Genomic DNA, 15,291 nt, shown 5'->3' with positions numbered 1-15,291 from the left:
TAGGTCAGCCTTCTGGGCTGAAGGTGAACATTTTTCTGCTTCTATCCCTCATCAATATGAGTGCCTTCCACTAACTAATTAAAATTCTTGTTATTTTGGAATTCTCAGATTTTATGTAAGATTAATAAAAAGTATAAGAACGTTGAGCTGTGATGTGGTTTCAGGATATTATGTACTCCAGGTCAAAATGTTCCTTTAAATTCTTAAAACAGCATAAATTTGACTCATCAAGATATCGAATGTACTTTTCTGAAAAGGGCACTATTATTAGATTTTTAAAAGATATGGAACTATTTAACTTCTTTCTTCCGGTTGTTGTAATGCATTAAAACAGATTTTACGTTCTTGATATTTAATTTGCTTTATTTATCTCAGATTACCTTGATTAGTAAGTGAAGCAAATAAAAGGCAAATCATGTTCTGGAAAGAATAGAAGGTAAATGAAATCAGTGAACATGGATAATATCTATGAATAGAAATTTGTAAGGTATCAATTTTATATTTTATGAAGACAAGTGGTAGTTATAGTTGCAAGTCAAATCATTACAGTAAATTTTCTATATATTTTCTATGTTAAAAATGGGTAAATAATAACTTCTTACAAAAGTCTCATTGATGTTTTACCTTTCACGTATCTGGCAAACTCAATCACCAAAATAAAGAGACATATAAAAACAAATAAGAAAGACTTTTGGAAAACCAAATACAGTAACACAAAACCCACATGTACTCTTATTTATAGATGAACACTCCAGCTGTCACTTACGGGCATTTTCCTTCCATTTTACATTCAGAACTACTCTTCTCTTTTTAATCCATTCCTCAGAAGGTTAGAACTGGGAAATCAAAGCAGAAGGGAATGAGCGGTGACAGAGGCACATAAAACACCTTTAGTAAAAAAGCAATACCTAGAGCTAAGCAGGAAAAGAAAGATATAATATTACTACTACTACTACTACTACTATTAAACATCTATCTGTGATGACATCTCTCTCTCTCTCTCGACGTATCAATCATTTATAGATCTTTGATAATTTTATGTATCAACTTGGCCAGACCATGGGACTTAGATATTTGATCAAACACTGTAGATGTTGTTGTGAAGCTATTATTTAGTATTTAAATCAGTAGTAGACTTTGAGTAAAGCAGATTATCTTCCATAATGGTGGGCTTCATCCAAACAACTGAAGCCCTTAGGATAAAAAAACTGACATTCCCTAAGGAAGAGGAAATTCTGCAGTAGACTGTCTGTGTATTCAAGCTTTAATATTAACTCTTCCCAGAATCTCCAGCCTGCTGATGTGACTTTGGACTTGCCAGTGTCTACAATCTCATGAGCCTTAAGATAAATCTCAGTCTCTTTCTCTATTTATTTATACACATCCTATTGGTTCTGTTTTTCTGGAGGATTTTGACAAATTTATCTGTCTATCTATCTATCTATCTATCTATCTATCTATCTATCTATCTATCTATCATCATCATCTATCTAATATTTATAGCAGTCATAGAAAACTAAAAAGAGTTTTGGGAAGGTGTTATTTAACATAGAAGCTAAAAAATGAGGAGACATTTGAAAGCACTAATTTAATTATAAAACACCATCCAAGTTAGTAGCAAATAGTTTTACCTATCTCAGAAGGACCTGACGTTATCAATGAGTTAAAGCACAGTGTATTAAGCTAGTTGTTATAATAAACATCAAACAAATATCAGTTGCATCATTACTATTTAAGGAACATCATCTTATGAATGTGTACTTGAATTTATTAGAACTGTGGCTTTTATTAAGAAGGAATTTGACTTTTTTTGGCTAAAAGTGTATGAATGCAAGCATTTTATCACAGATGATTTGATTCATTCTTAATCAATATAATGTGATTGACTGAGTTCTCAGTTAAACCTCTGACATATAGTCCATAATCTGCACCTTATTCCTGGCACTGTTTGATGGAGTTTTACAAACTAAAATATATACACATATACCCACAATGACCACATCTCCTTTGCTGAAGTATACAAGAGTATTTAAAGATACTTGAACAGTTAATGATGAAGAGAATGTTAGTGAAATTAATGTGTTTTGACTAGAAAGCCTAAGAACAAATTGAAGAAATAAAAGGTTAATAAAATAAAATAAAAGGCAACACGAAAAGATATCCTCTGAGCAAAAATAACTCAAAGACTCGTGTCAGTAAAATTCAGTGGGGTGGATGAATAAAAAGAAACAAAATGTTGTTCAACTAGTCTTGTGAAATTTTTGACATATGATAAGAATTTCAGTTTCCAATAGAATAAGGACATTGCTAAAGGGTTAAGGTCACTTAATCTTTACATGCTTAATCTTAATCTTAATCTTTAAATGCTCTTAATCTTTACTTGCTCCAAAGCATATAAAAAATGCTCAGAAAATACCTCTTGAATAAGTGAAAGGCAGCAATTTAGATACCATTCCCCACCTTTCCCCCTACCTCACAGACTACCTCACTATCCAAGAAGCAGTTGCAAATTTTTTAGATTGTTAACCTGGTTGAAACTTTTAGAAAAAGAATTTTGAAATAAGGACTGACTAAAAAGAAATAGTCTTTGTTTTTTCATGAGGACTTACTTCTAAATTGTCTTAATATTCAGCTGGGTATGTGGTTTATTCTTGTGGTCCTTAGTTTTGCTCATGGTTAGCTTCTTAGAGAGGACATAAAAGGAAGGTGGGATTCAGTGATTAGATACTCCATCACTTTACTTGCTGCAACTGTTGAGAAGATCATTTTGTTGCAAAATGTTAAAAAATGTAGGATAGAGGTTACACATTGCCTTTCTATTCTGTTAGTGTGCTGAATCAAATGGTGGCAGTTTAAAGTTTCAAAAATATTTAGAATATAATATTTATCTTTTGTGAAAAAAAGTCATGCACAATTTTAAAACTATTTACAATTGCTTAAGTTCAAATCATGTTCAAAAGGTTTAATTGGTTCATGAGTCATGTTCTATTTAGATATTTGTTAGACTGGATTCTACGTATATGTGGAAATTTTAGCATCATTTAGTTGATGAAAGTGACAGCCTCAGGGCTACTAGGGCATAAAGGGTCCCTTTGTGTGAGTTAGTCCAAGGCTCCTCCCCCGGGGTTCTGGAGGCCTATAGGTACATGGCTTAGGCAGTTGGCTCAGGCTGGCTGTCAGCCCCCACTCACCCCATTGGCTTTGTCCCTTTGTACAAAGAACAACCTATAGATAGCTCCCTTGTAGTAGCCTGACCAGCTTCATTTAGAAATGGAGAAATTAGTGTCCCATAAATGTCCTCACTATTAGTTGGCTGCTTCACCAGAAGGATCATCATCATTTGAACAAACTGCTTTAAGCAGTAACACAATTTTATGTGCACTATTTTAATGTTTAAGATAGATTGATTATATGACAATTAAAATCAGTTGCTTTTATACAACTATTATAATCGAGAAAGTGAATTAACAGAAAATGTCAATTTAGTGGTCTAGATTTCATTTTGTTTTTCCTTTAATAATGTATTTCATCAACTAATGAATTATACAAAGTCAACTGAGAATTTTGACAATGGTAGAGTTGTTATTCATAAACATCCATCCTGGCGTCACTAGAACATGGTGCCAATGAAGAAGTTTGGCTTCTTTTGAACTTGATATGAATGGGTATATGTCATTATTTTTAACAATCATAGACAGTAAGTGCTTAGGTCTAGTCAGATGGTCAAATGAATCTTACATTATAATTGTATCACTAATTTGGTAAGTTATGTTTGGTTTCACTCACAACTAATTTGTTACACAAGAGTTTGTTTTTTGTTCAGTGTAGATAAATAAAAGTGGCTCAACATTCTTTCTATCATACACATTACAGCATATGCTATGCCATTAAGCCATGGATTTGTATTTATAGTTGACCTTTGAGCAAAATAGAAGTTAGGGATGTCAACCCTGATCCCACAAAGTTACAAATCCATGTATAACTTTTGACTCCCCAGTAGCCTATTGCTGTTGACCAGTAGCCTTACTGATAACATAAATGGTCAATTAATACGTATTTTGTATCTTATATGCATTATATACTGCGTTCTTACAATAAAGTAAGCTAGAGAAAAGAAAATGTTATTAAGAAAATCATAAGGAAAATACATTCACAGCACTGTACCATATTTATCAAAAAAGATGTGCATATAAATGGACCCATGCAGTTCAAAGCTGTGCTGTTCAAGGGTCCACTGTATTTATTTACTTTTGGCAAGAAATAAGAATGCTATGCATATATATTTTAAAAGATCAGAGCATTAAACATTTTTTTAAATACCATTTTAGTATAAAGTCATTTAGGAAGACTTTTTGGGAATGTACTCTCAAAGAAAGCCCAAATTCATATATGCATTAGTAAAACACTATGCCAGACACTGAAGAGTATGGCCTTTAGTGATTTGATTAATCAAGCTGGATATAGAGATCCAAACTGTTAATGATCCAAGAAAGTTGAAAAGGGGAATGTTATTCAAGCTGATTCCAGTGTTTTAAAAAGTCTACTAGAATCATGTGCTTGCCTGCAATGTGACTGCACAGATTAATTGAAATGTCAAGCTAATCATATCTTGATGAAAAAATATACTTGGGTATACACTCCCCCCCCACATTATCTTTAATATGTAGGAAAATAATATACATTTTGTTTGATGGATCAGGCAAACAAGCAAGCACAATTAGCAACAAATACTTGTAGCCCAAGGTAGAAAGTAAATAATAAGGAAAAAATTGTGGCAAAATGACTGGGAATCCTTAATTTAGCTTATGTTTCAATATGCGGGGTGTCATAATTCTCTTTGGTTATGTGAACCTCACCCAGTCAGGCTATTATTTTTGCTTTTATAATATGTAGACCATACAAATTATGGAGTTTATTTTTTCAATTATGTGCTTATTTTCTAGTTAGTTTTCTCTTAGTGTCAGCTTCCCCCTTTGCCCCTGCTATTCTTTGGCTATGCAGCGTATTAATTTCCTAGGGCTTTCATAACCAAGTACCATAGACTGGCTGGCTTATGTAACAGAAATGTAATTCTCACACTTGTGGTGACTAGAAGTCCAAGAACAAGGTGTCAGCAAGCTTGGTTTCTTCTGAGATTTCTCTCCTTGGCTTGCAGATGGGCCCCATGTTATTACATGGTCTTCTTTCCTCTATGAGCACACATCCCTGGTGTCTCTTTGTGTCTCCAGATTTCCTCTTATAGGGACACCAGTTAGATTGGATCAGGGCCCACCCTAACAGTCTCATTTTAATTTAATCATCACTTTAAAGGCCCTATCTCCAAATACAGTTACATTCTGAGGTTTTAGGGGTCATGAGTTCAACACACGAATTTTGAGGAGATACAATTCAGCCCATAACATGCAGTCAACCTACTTTGATCAATCTACTGAGTTTAAAAAATTGCATTCAAGGGGCGCCTGGGTGGCTCAGTCGTTAAGTGTCTGCCTTCGGCTCGGGTCATAATCCCAGGGTCCTGAGATCGAGCCCCACATCGGGCTCTCTGCTCTGCGGGAAGCCTGCTTCTCCCTCTCCCACTCCCCCTGCTTGTGTTCCCTCTCTTGCTGTGTCTCTCTCTGTCAAATAAATAAATAAAAAATCTTAAAAAAATTGCATTCAATAAATATTTACTGTCTGACACACACAGTTGTATGTGTGTATGTTGTGTGTTACTGTGTGAGAGGGAGAGGAGAGAGAGAAGAAGAAAGAAAAGGAGAGAGAGGGAGAAAGGTGGTTCTTGCCTTCTCTGGGAAAGGAAGACAAAGATTTACCTCATTGAAGCCTTCACAGTACCTTGTTTGTATCTTCCTTGTGACACAAAATTTGCCTGCTTAGTCTATGGTTTAGACTGTAAATTTTTGAGGAGAGATACTGTCTGACTCATTTTATTTTTCCTAGTACTGGCCGGTACAGGGAAGACTCTCAATAAATGTTTATTGGATTGAATAAAACCTAATATAATTTAAAGTGATAAGTAATAGTTACCATGGCAGAGATGCAAACAAAGTGTAATGAAGACAAGAGAAAGAAGGCAATCATTCTGACTCAGGGAACTGAGAAGAATTTCAAGTTAGAGGATATTAGAGTAGCTAAGATTTCAAAATGGATGTTAAGGACAGGAGCAATCAATGGTGATAGCTGAAAAGATAAAAGGAGTAGTCTTAGGCAATAGGAAGTGTGTAATTGGAATTGGAATAATGATTAGTTCACAGTAGAGACCAAGAAAAAGCAGTAGGCTTGGAGATAAAACTGAAAAGTTGTGTTGAGGTCACATAGAGAGAGCTCTTGAATACCCAAACCAGGTATTTGAATCTTATTTTTTGGATGTTAGGAGATGTGCAAATTTTGGGAGGCATGAAAGGGCCAGATCTTAATTTTGGGAAGGTAACTGACTCAGAGAGGGATAAGGGATGGAGAAGAGGCCTGGGCTACTGGAGGGATGGATAGTAGGAAATTTGGTGAAGCCAGGTGAGAGGTGTTGAGGGCTAGACTAGGAAAGGAAGGTTGAGGACACTGAGGAAATGAATGCAGGGGGCACCATGGAAATGGAAGCAATGATTAGAAGACACTGATTCGAGGAGGAGGGTGAAGGGGGCGGGGAGATGATTTGAAATTCTGAAGTTTCAGACATGGACACCTGGGAGCACGAGGAGGCCATATCAGGAGACAGATGCAGGAGGAAGACCGGATTTGGAAGAGGAGGAGTTTGAAGATGTGAGGCAATTGATCTGCTTCTGGGAACATTCATATTGCCAAGGTCCACCTGAAAACTGGGTATGTGGGCTTAGAGTTAAGGAGAATGCACAAAACAAGAGATGTAGATTTAGAAGTTGACCATGAATGTGGGTAATTGGAGATGAAATTGTTCAGAGTTAAAGAGAAAAGCATTGAACTTTTAAAATATTTAAAATAGGCAATTAGTCAAGCTGCGCTGTGTGCATTGGCATGTGTTTATGCATGTGCGTGCATATGAGTGGGTAGGAATATACAGCAGATAATTACTTCAGAGAAGGTTAAAAGAAGCAGTCAACGAATACTTTCAAAGTACTAATTTGTAGCTTAGTCAAACCCATAGTTGAAGATGTGAAAGACAATAGATCCATCAGACTGATCTTCAACATAAAGCAAGTAGTCAACCACGCTGCATTCTACTGCAACTCCATCCAGTTAGTGCTAACTAAAATGTAAATTTTTAGGTCCAGGGTGCTCTAGAAATCTCAGTGTGAGGCCTAATTCCATTATGTCAGATTCATAAAATAAAAATGAATGTAGAATCCTGTTTTAATCTTATTGATAGGTTCAGATTTATCATTATTGCTAAAATATACCTGGTGATGGGGGAAGTATAATTATTTACAAATGCAAAAACATTGCATATATTAAAAAAACACTTTTTATTATGTTATGTTAATCACCATACATTACATCATTAGTTTTAGATGTAGTGTTCCATGATTCATTGTTTGTGTATAACACCCAGTGCTCTATGAAGAACGTGCCCTCTAATACCCATCACCAGGCTAACCCATCCCCCCACCCCCCTCCCCTCTAGAACCCTCAGTTTGTTTCTCAGAGTCCATAGTCTCTCATGGTTCATCTCCCCCTCCGATTTCCCCCCCTTCATTCTTCCCCTCCTGCTATTTAAAAAAAAAAAAAAAACAAAGAAAAGAAGACACTTTCGCTAAGAAACTTAAGTCATATCCTTTTGGTTTCTTCCTTGGGCAATGACTATTACTCTGCAACTAAAAACTTCCAAATATGAGGGTAACCTTTTACTATTGAGATAGAAGTTTATGAGGAGTGTGTTATTTAATAAAGTTCACTATAATCAGACAATCTAACCTCTTTGTTACTATTATACCAGCATATGAAGGACTGTGGAAATAGTCTTGTTTTATAGAATCACAGAAGAGTCACTACACACAGAACAGCAGGTGGGTTTTCCAAAGTGCAGTATGACCTTAATCCTCATTCTTCAGTAATGATTTATCCTCATTTTTAAAAGGGCTTGCCTGCCTTAGAAAGCACATCTAATCTGAGACCTGAGTTTAATTCCCAGGAGACACTTCAGCTGTCTGAGTTATTGTTTACTCATTTATAAAATGGAGATTATAATAATAACAGTCTCCTCAAGGAATGACTATAAAGATCAAATATGTTTGTGCATGAGAAAGATGATGTAATGTTACAGAGGATCACTGAGTGTTAGAATTAATGCTATATGACACTGGAATTTAGTTAGTGTTTTGAAACTTAAGTAACTTTAAAAAAGTAATCCTTTTTTAAAGGATTTTATTTATTTTTTATTTGACAGACAGAGCTCGAGAAAACTCAAGGCACAAGCAGGCGGAGTGGTAGGCAGAGGGGGAGGGAGAAGCCGACTCCCTGCTGATCAGAGAGAAACCCACGTGGGGCTTGATCCCAGGACCCTGGGATCACACCTGAGCCAAAGGCAGACACCTAACCAACTGAGCCACCCAGTTGCCCTGTTTTTTTTTTTTTTTTTTAAATCCTGTTTTGTGTGTACTCCAGGATTACCCCTTTTAGCTAGTGAATCAGTTTTTCTGAGCTTTATCAATTTATGTAAAGAGCAATAATTTGGGGACCTGGTGAATTGTTGGAAAAGGGCACAGTGATTATAAAAGCATATGATGAAACAGGAATTACAGAATTTTGAAAATGTAACAATTGACTGGTTTGTGGTAGAATGTTGCTATATGACTTCAGGTGTTTATACAGGTCTGATTTAATCTCCCAAATAAGATGGATTTTCTCAATCTATATTTAGCATTTCTCTTCTTCCTGGCAAGGGTTTTAGAATATTGTTACTCACTCACTCTATTTTTTAAAAAAAGATATTAGCACTTCATGTTTTGAAATGCCTTCCAGGACAAGAACCTCTCCAGGTAGAGGAAGTATTTAACTGAAAATAGCAGATGTAGTCATCCCATGTCAAGTATGTGGATTTTGGCTAAAATGCACTCGCTTTTCTATTAAAAGTTGTATTGTAATAGATCTCTGATATGTGACTTCCAGCATACTGCTTTATAAATATTTAAGGGAAAAAAAAACTTGACTAAATATCCAGGGGGTAAATTTCCACTGCAAAATAAATTCCTTGATATAAACTTTAAAACAACATTTAATTAGGCTTAAAAAAAAACAACAAAAAACCTGAGGGGTGCTTGGATGGCTCAGTAGGTTAAGCATCCTACTCTTGATTTCAGCTCAGGTCATGATCTCAAGGTCATGGATCGAGTCCCATGACAAGATTTGAGTCTGCTTGTCTCTCTCCCTCTGCTCCTCCTGCTCATGCTCTCTCTCTAAAGTGAATAAATAAAATCTTAAAAAAAAAAAAAACTGGAAAATTACTACATAATAATTCCTCTAGGCCTTAGACTGGCAGAGTAAACCTGTCTTGCTTTGAAGACCAGATAATTCAGCTGGTTTTAGCATGGTGAGAAGAAAATGGAATTTGTGAATTTAGCTCAGGTAGGCCAGTAAGCTTCATAACATTACAGAATTACATTTTTGTAAGTGACTGCCATTGCCTTCAGTGGGAACCACAAAGGAGTTGGAGACAGATTAGCAAAATCCTTTCCTGGGAATCTAACTGTCCTTTCCTTTCCTAGGAATCTCAATGTAGTATAGTGAAAAGAGGTCATAGGTTTCATCTGTACATGACAAGGCACTTTTCAGTATATGAATTATAACATTCCTACTAGAAGTTCAAATTTCCACTTGAAGCATTTTTAAGGATCTTTAATATCCTTGAATCTAGTTAGACTGAAGGGGAAATTAAGTTCTATGTAATTTAATTTATTTTATATAGCTAATATTATTTTACATTATTAATTTAAACTGATATTAACTAAATGAATTGTAGGACTTAATTAGAAATGTAAATTGTATATAATGTAGAAATTGATAAAAGAAATTGGTTAAAATGTAACCCCCATTTAGATAGAATTAACCAACAACATCCCCTGAACACTATACCTGGAAAACATTTAATGCATAGGAAATATTTGCCCAATGATAATTTGTTTTCATGTTGATCATTAATCTGGAAGTTGTATTTTTCTCCAAAGAAAAACATTAGCCCTCCTTCCTTTATAGGGAACTGACTAAAGCACTCTTTCCTTTGGCATAAAGAATCGTTGCCTCACGCAGAACCCGGAATGCCACGTAAACAGAGGAAGGGAACAAGTCTTGGTTAGCATGTGAAGAATGCAGCTGATATTTTGCAAAACTTCTTTGCAGAGAAACATTCCCTCCTCAGCTGTACCACAAGGCAGTTGAGTATACAGTTTGGAATTAGACAGTTCTGCACCTGAATTCCAGCCTACCCCCTCCCATCTGTGTGACGTTGGAATTCATACAGTATCCGTAAGCCTTGATGTCCTCAGCCACACAATGATAGTACAAAGATTTACCTTGCAAGGTTCTATAAATGTGATATGAGATAATAGATGTAATATATTTAACACAGTGATTGGCAAATACTGAGTAGTCATTATGAGTAAATATTTTTAGAATACAATGATAGAGCTCATAATTGAACTTTCAGTGTGTGAAAAAGAAAGATCCTGATGCTCAATAAACCCATATTCCATAATAAGCCAGCATGACACAAAAACAGTGAAATATTCATTAAAGAAAAAGAGGATGCCAAAAAAAAAAAAAAAAAAGAGAGAGAAACCCAGACCAGAATGGAGACTATTCTCCTAGTCACATTAATTAAAGTGTTTTACCAGTTCCACTGTGAGAGGGGTATGGAATTTTATTCAGATCCTCATTTTCATCCACTGAATACTTAGAAATGTTATGCATATGATGGATGTCACTCATTTATTTTATACATTCCAACATATATAGTAATATCTCTATACATATCCATATATACCTTACTCACATTAAGGAATATTTGTTATCCTATTCTCAATTAAAGTTCTGGTTATCTCACTCTTAAGCATAGGAAACAAACTGAGGGTTGCTGGAGGGGAGGGGGTTGGGGGGATGGGGTAACTGGGTGATGGACATTAAGAGGGCACATGATGTAATGGATATTATATAAGACTGATGAATCACTGACCTCTACCTCTGAAACCAATAATACATTATATGTTAATTGAATTTAAATACAAATAAATAAATTCAAAAAAATAAAGTTCTGGTTATCTCATAACATGCCAGGAAATTTCACACAAAGAACACTTTAAGATGATTATATACAGATAACTGAACTAGGTGGACCCTACTGACCTCTATATGTTTGTTAAGAGTGAGAAAACTGATGAGCAGCGTGAATAGCTTAAAGACTATACATTTGGAGTCAGGTATGCCTGAGTTTGCGTTCTACATTTTCTACCTAAAAAGTTAGATGATATTCTTAAATTCTCTGAGATTTTGTTTTCCCATCTATAAGCTGAATATAACTACCTCCAAGGGTGGTTGTGTGAGTCAGCAAATGCCGTATTATCTAAGAGGAGGTTTTCTTCGGGGAGGATGTCTGGCTGGGCTGTAACATTGTAAAATGTTTGATATAGGAATAAAAAAAAGAGATGTAGAATGGAGAAAGGAGGGGGTGAGATAATCAATGGACATTATTTATATTTACAAAAAGTAGATAACTCACAAAGATCATAACACATTTCTCAGTTTGGGAATATTTTTTTGCATTGTTAACTATACTTCCCTATAAAGTTGCCAAATTTTTATCTCATTTGTATTTTAGGAAAAACTGTAAAACCTTCCTTACATATTATAAATTGGATTCAGGTAGGACTATTTTTACATGATTTAACCTACATTTATAATATATGCACAGATACATCATTGCATCTTCACAGTGCTTTATTAATCATTAATTTGTTGTAACTCCTGCTATGTTTATTAAGCCTTGCTGAGAACAGCCATGTTTCAGTTAACATTGTATTTTGTCAACATTTGCTTTTATGATGTTCTTGATGTAATATGATAGGGGTTATTTTTAGAAACAAGAGCATTAAAAAATTTTTTTTAGCTAGGAGTTCACAATTTACCTGTTCCCTTCACCTAATACAAACAGCTTCATAGATTGCTATGTAAATGGACCCTCCCACATGAATTTTTATTAAGAAGTCTGTCTTCTATGTGTGTTGATCTTCTAAAAATTACAGGACTGCTTATACTCTATGTTAACTAGGTGAATAATTTTTTAGCCAGCCTACCAACTTGTGATTTCTGTGACTATTTTATTTTTTATTTATTTTTTAAAGATTTTATTTATTTATTTTGACAGAGAGAGAAAGAGAGAGACAGCAAGAGAGGGAACACAAGGGGGGTGGGTGGGAAAGGGAGAAGAAGGCTTCCTGTGGAGCAGGTATCCCGATGCAGGGCTCTATCCCAGGACCCCGGGATCATGACCTGAGTCGAAGGCAGACGCTTAATGACTGAGCCACCCAGGTGCCCCTCTGTGACTATTTTAAAGAATAAATGACTTTTGTATATCCTGGTTTAATAGTTTACTTCTGTTAACAGGAGCCAGTTAAGCTGCAGGAAAATTTTGGTACCAGAATATGTTGAATTTTTTTTTTTTTCTTCAGAGTGTAAAACTTCTCCAGAGAAGGAAGAGGTTAAGTATGGACATAGTGAGTGGGAAATTTCATGGAAGAATGATTTATACTTAATATTAAGGTATAGGTGTCACAGCAAATTCTTATAGGGCCAGGCAGGTAACATAAATGAGGTTAGTAGCAAGAGTCAGGAACTATAAGATAACCAGAACTATGGGGACTACAGTGATCCAGAAACTGCATCACTGGACAAAACAAATCACTTCTGAGAGCTTCATTTAGTTTTTTGAGGTGTTTGTTGTCTTAGAGGATGGGTCATATGTAAGCAGGAGAGTGGAGGAGGTAACTTTTTTTAAAGATTTTACTTATTTATTTGACACAGAGAGAGAGAACAAGCAGGGGAGCAGGAGAGGGGGATGCAGGCTCCCCACTGAGCAGGGAGTCAGATGCCAGGCTTGATCCCAGGACCCTGAGATCATGACCTGAGTCAAAGGCAGTCGCCTAACCAACTGAGCCACCCAGGTGCCCCGAGGAGGTAACTTCTAAGACTGGGGGTTCATGTAAGCAAAAGTAAAGAAAGAAAAATAGCCTGGTGGCTGGGGATGGCCTTCAGGAGTAAGCCTAGATTAGAGCAGTAGCACTCAACTCGGGGCGGTTTTCCCTCTCTGGGACATTTGATAATGTTTGTAAATATTTTTGCTTATCACAGCTGGAGGAGGGTGCTCCTGGCATTTCATGGGTAGATACCAGGTATGTGCTGAATATCGTACAATGCACATCCCCCACAATAGAGAATTATATAGGCCAAAATGTCAGTAGTGCCAGGGTTGAGAAACCCTGCTCTAGATGAATATGTGTGTTGGGGAACAGGGTAAGTATATTAGATGTTCTGCAATTTATTGTTAAATACTTCAGCATAGAAGGTGTAAATTTAATCTATACCCTAGGGTCCATTAGTTAACATTTGAGGTATCTTAGAAGTATATACTCCAGAGGTGGTTTGTCAGTATATGAAAGATATGATGCAGTGGCCCCAAATTTAGAGCCCCAGGTAGGCAGAGAACTTCACTATCTTGACTTCAATTAATATCAGTTGCTTTATTAATTACTATGATAGATATTAGATATTATTTTTAAGTCCACAAAATGAGGATGTATCAGGCTGGAAATTTTGTAGAGGCATGGCGGCTGGTACATAAAGAAGGCATGAAGATCTAGTGAGTCCAGCTCAGACCACGTGCTTTGGACAGGCCCTGTAGGCTTAGGATTCTGAACCTGTGCTATTTTCAATTGTTCAGCAGAGGATATTGTTGTCTGACTCAGACCAGAAGGTTAATTGAATCTTGCCATTAGAATAGAGTGGTGGGTGGGGGGATGGGGAGATGTTGGTCAAAGCGTATAACTTCCAGTTATAAGATGAATAAGTTCTGAGGATCTAATGTATAGGATGGCAATGATAGTTAATCATACTGTATTATATACTTGAAAGTTACGAAGAGAGTAGATCTTAAATGTTCTCACCACACACACAAAAATGGTAATTAGGGGATGTGACAGAGATGTTAGTGCTGTGGTGGTAATTATTTTGCAATATATAAATGTACTAGATCAGCATGTTATACACAAACTTACACAATGTTTTATGTCAGTTATATCTCAAGGCTGGGGAAGAAATGGCATAGAATCTGCTTCAAGGAAATTTTGTATACAGAACACTGCTGGAACACCAGAAAGAATAGAGAGATGGACCTTCATGAGCTTACAGGTGATACGGCTATTTCAAATGTCTCAAATGTCTATTTGCATAGGTAATAGAACCAACTCTCAGTCTTGCTTTCATTCTGAGGTACTTGGAGTGTCAAGGCTTGAGAAAGAAGATCTACAGGCTTTGTCTTTCTCTAACCATTGGTTACAACTAAAAACTACCAAAAAGAGGACACTCATTATTAATTAAGAATGGGTCTAGGTTGGTTTAGTAGAGTCAGGTTACAGAAAACCTTGAAAGTGAGGCACTAGAATGTGTACCAGCCAGAAACTTGATGGGATGGGCAGTTGAGAGAAGAGGATGGTTAATTACTACTGTCTAAGATGAATAAAAAAGAAAAAAATGGTGGTAAGAAAACCAGTGGGAAAGCTGTTAAAATAATAAGATATGAGGTGCGAGGTGATGAGAGTCAAGATTCTGTTAGATTCAGCAGCATCCAAGAAAAGACAAAATTGGAGAGCCATGTTGAGGGCATCAGCTAAAATTCATAGTTATTTGTTTTTTAGTTACTGTGCTAACACCTTTTCATGCATTATCTTACTTAAACCTCAGAATAGCTCTCCAAGCTAGATATTATTCGTACCCCCATTTTATAGGTGAGGAAAGTCAAGCACAAGAATTTGAGAGGCTTAGGGTCACAATATTAGGAAGTGATGGGCCAGAACATTTGGAGACATCTTAGTGCAGGTTTGCCTGGTGGGCCTGGTGTGATGGCTATTTCCAAAATGGGTATGTCGGAGATGAAGCCAGTTTTAGTGGGGGAGGGAGAAGGGTACAAGTGGGCCTGCCAGATTGGAGAGGGCAGAATGTGGTGGGAGTTGTTGGCTCATGGATGATCTGTCCAGAGGATCTGTCAAAGCTGAGCCAGAAGAGACGGAGCCAAAGCAATAATTTCATGAAATTAAATTGTCCTATTTTCCTGGATTTGAG

The 15,291-nt window shown here is 36.2% G+C and overlaps 1 long non-coding RNA gene across 1 annotated transcript in view; it reads left to right on the top strand.

Annotated features, from left to right (window-relative positions):
- LOC135364703 (uncharacterized) overlaps positions 1 to 15,291 on the top strand; it is a 203,755-nt gene that overhangs the window by 177,064 nt on the left and 11,400 nt on the right. The window contains exon 6 of the long non-coding RNA XR_010412197.1: positions 14,246 to 14,361. This is a non-coding gene — a long non-coding RNA (uncharacterized LOC135364703). The remainder of the gene's footprint in view (positions 1 to 14,245; positions 14,362 to 15,291) is intronic.

Source organism: Mirounga angustirostris, unplaced genomic scaffold (genome assembly GCF_029215605.1).
Source record: "Mirounga angustirostris isolate CCGP_5_RB_7025 unplaced genomic scaffold, mMirAng1.0.hap1 SCAF_6, whole genome shotgun sequence".
Lineage (NCBI taxonomy): Eukaryota > Metazoa > Chordata > Mammalia > Carnivora > Phocidae > Mirounga > Mirounga angustirostris.
The sequence above is the reverse complement of the archived record's forward strand: the minus strand, read 5'-3'. Positions and strand labels throughout refer to the sequence as shown.